The sequence below is a fragment of the Lathyrus oleraceus genome, chromosome 3 (genome assembly GCF_024323335.1).
Source record: "Lathyrus oleraceus cultivar Zhongwan6 chromosome 3, CAAS_Psat_ZW6_1.0, whole genome shotgun sequence".
Classification (NCBI taxonomy): Eukaryota; Viridiplantae; Streptophyta; class Magnoliopsida; order Fabales; family Fabaceae; genus Lathyrus; species Lathyrus oleraceus.
In genome coordinates this window covers 209893773-209897372 of record NC_066581.1, presented here as the reverse complement: position 1 = coordinate 209897372, position 3600 = coordinate 209893773, and positions in this window count along the sequence as shown.

Below are 3600 nucleotides of genomic sequence, written 5' to 3'. Positions count from 1 at the left end.
GAAAAGCCCAAGGCTGGGGAAAAATGGTAGACATTGCGGTGAAAGCAGATAGGTTCGGGGTTGGCTATCAATCGGGTCAAGGCTCATCGGGGCAGAATAGAGGACGTCGTCAACCGTTCACGTACACCAGTGCTGGAATGCTAGATCCACATCGCGTCTGTGCGGTGGGTGAAGAGATCGACAGTGACTACGAGCTTGATCGTTGGATAAAATCGTGCGTACCAGAGAACTGGGAGGCCTAAAAGATCATCACTGTCACTCTGCGTGAAGAGTAATATTTCTATTTTTCAATTCTGTTTGCATGAAAGCCATACGTTTTGCCCGAAACGTAATGGTCCATTGTAAGGGCCACCTCATGTGTTTCATTTTGCTACGTTTTGCATCATTAATAAATGGATGTTTTTTTGTATTAAAAGCGGTGTTCCCTGTTTTTCATTTATTTTTACAGTTTAAAAATGATAAAAATGGCAATGTTTATTTTCATTTTTCTTTTCTTTTGATTGGCCTCGTTTCGACTTTTGTATTCTCCGGATCTCATTGATAACAATTCTGTTACACCCTTATATGACTTCGACAATTCAATCTATCATGCCGAAGAAGAAGGCGAAGAAGATTGTGAACTGCCGGGGGAATTAGCCAGGTTGTTGAAACAAGAGGAGAAGGTGATTCAACCGCACGAGGAGCAAGTTGAGATTGTGAATCTGGGTACCGAGGAGGTCAGGAAGGAAGTGAAAGTCGGGGCCGCTTTGGAGGCAAATGTCAAGAGCAGAATGGTAGCACTGTTGAAAGAGTATGTTGATATCTTCGCCTGGTCCTATCAAGGTATGCCAGGGTTGGATACCGATATCGTTGTGCACAAGCTACCATTGAGAGCAGATTGTCCTCCAGTGAAGCAGAAGTTGCGCAGAACTCGACCTGAGATGGCTATGAAGATCAAAGAGGAAGTACAGAAGCAGTTTGATGCTGGTTTCCTAGCTGTCACTGATTATCTGCCTTGGGTCGCGAACATTGTGTCAGTCCCGAAGAAGGAGGGAAAGGTGAGAATGTGTGTGGACTACCAGGATCTGAACAGAGCTAGTCTGAAAGGTGATTTCCTATTATCTCACATCGATGTGTTGGTGATAATACAGTTCAATTCTCGGTGTTTTCCTTCATGGATGGCTTTTCTGGCTATAATCAAATCAAAATGTCGCCAGATGATATGGAGAAAGCAACGTTTATCACACCGTGGGGCACTTTCTGCTATAAGGTGATGCCATTCGGTCTCAAGAATGCCGGTGCTACCTATCAGAGGGCCATGGTGACTTTGTTTCATGATATGATTCATCATGAAATCGAATGCTATGTTGATGACATGATAGCAAAGTCCCAAACGGAAGAGGGGCATTTGGTAGATTTGGCCAAGTTGTTTGACCAGTTGAGACAGTTCAGACTGAGGTTGAATCCGAATAAGTGCACTTTCGGAGTGCGGTCCGGTAAGTTGTTGGGGTTTATTGTGAGCGGAAAAGAGGAATCGAGGTTGATCCTGCTAAAGTAAAAGCAATACGAGAAATGCCTGAACCGAGAACAGAAAAAGAGGTTCGTGGTTTCTTAGGTAGATTGAACTACATTTCACGGTTCATATCTCATCTAACAGCCACGTGTGAACCTATATTCAAATTGTTGAGGAAAGATCAAACGGCCAGGTGGAATAATGATTGCCAAGGGGCATTCGAAAAATAAAAGAATAGTTGCAGGAACCTCCGATTGATGCCTCCCGTGGAGGGACGACCGTTAATTCTGTACTTGACAGGCCTCGAGGGATCTATGGGGTGTGTACTGGGGCAGCATGACGAGTCTGGTCGAAAAGAGCATGTAATTTACCTTAGCAAAAAGTTTACCGACTGTGAAACAATATATTCACTGCTCGAGAAAACTTGTTGTACTTTGGCATAGGCTGCTCGCCGACTGAGACAGTATATGCTGGTTCATACCACTTTGTGGATTTCCAAGATGGATCCGATCAAGTATATCTTTGAGAAGCCAGCATTGACCGGACGGGTTGCGAGAGGGCAAATGACTTTGATTGAATATAATATTCAGTATACTTCTCAGAAAGCAATCAAGGGGAGTGTATTGTCTGATTACCTCACCTAGCAATCCATTGAGGATTATCAACCGATGAAGTTTGAATTCCCTGATGAAGACATCATGGTTCTCAAATCGAAAGATTGTGAGGAACCAATCCCGGAGGAGGGGGACCTGACTCTGAATCCGAACGGATTCTGATGTGTGATGGGGCCATTAACATGAATGATAGTGAAGTTGATGCTGTTTTGGTTACGCCGAAAGGATCCCACATTCCTTTTGCTGCCCGGCTAACAGTTGAATGCACCAACGATGTGGCCGTTTGCATTGCATGGGTATCGAACCTCGGTACGTACATATACTGGGGCAACGCCTTTCTCACTTGTGTATGGAATGGAAGCCGTGTTACCGGTTGAGGTCCATATTCCTTTGTTGAGAGTCCTGATGGACATGAAATTGCAAGAGGCTGAATGGGTAAGGACTCGGTATGAAGAGTTGAGCCTGATTGAGGAAAAGAGGTTGGCGGCCATCTGTCATGGGCAGTTGTACCGGCAGCGAATGAAGCTGGCTTTTAACCGAAAGGTGCGACCTCGTGTGTACCACGTAGGAGACATGGTGTTGAAAAGGATCCTTCCTCCTCAGAACGATCGTTGGGGCAAGTGGACACCCGGTTATGAAATTCCATTCGTGGTCAAGAAGGTTTTCTCCGGCGGAGCCTTGTTGTTGACGACCATGGATGGTGAGGATTTTCCATCCCCTGGGAACGCGGACGCAGTTAAAAAAATACTTCGTATAAGAGACCCGCTGGACGAAAAGAATAAAATAGTCCAGGCAAAAAGGGGCATCCCGTCGAACAAAAAAAAGAATAAAAAGGTTCGGGCAAAAATTAGGGATAAAAAGAAAAAAAGTGTACACCCGGCAAGTCGAAAACCACACAAGGGCGGCTTGGGCAAAAAAGGGTATCCCGGTGGACTGAAAACCCGAAAGGGCGGTCCAGGCAAAAGAGGGATTGAAACGAACAACTGCGTCTAGCATGATCGTTTGTGTTTTGGTTAAGACACGTGGATAATCCCCGGTAGAGATCAGTCGGAAGCGTCTTGTTCAGAAGGCAGAAGGTACGGAGAGTCTGAGGACATATGGGGTGTAACCGAGTTGGAACTCGATGAGATCACGGATTCACATTGCCATTAGGATAGATTTTCCTTTTGTGCACAATTACCTCTTTTCAGGAATTGCTTCCTTTGTATTGCTCATTCACGAGCCACCTTTTTCAATCAATAAAACGCATATTCAGTCAAATAATTTTGTTTTTGTTTTCATTACCGCTTTGATGGAAAAAACATCCGTTTATTTTGATAAAGAATCTTTGCATTTTGAGACATGGAGATCCCTTCCAATGCATGTTCATAAGATTGAAAGCTTGAAATCTTATTCGGAAGGTTGAGTGACTTAGGTGTTGAAACTTTGGCACGCCTGGGGCACGTTTTTATCTAACGATCTCTTTTGCAGGTGCTGTTGGTTATTTTCACTCAC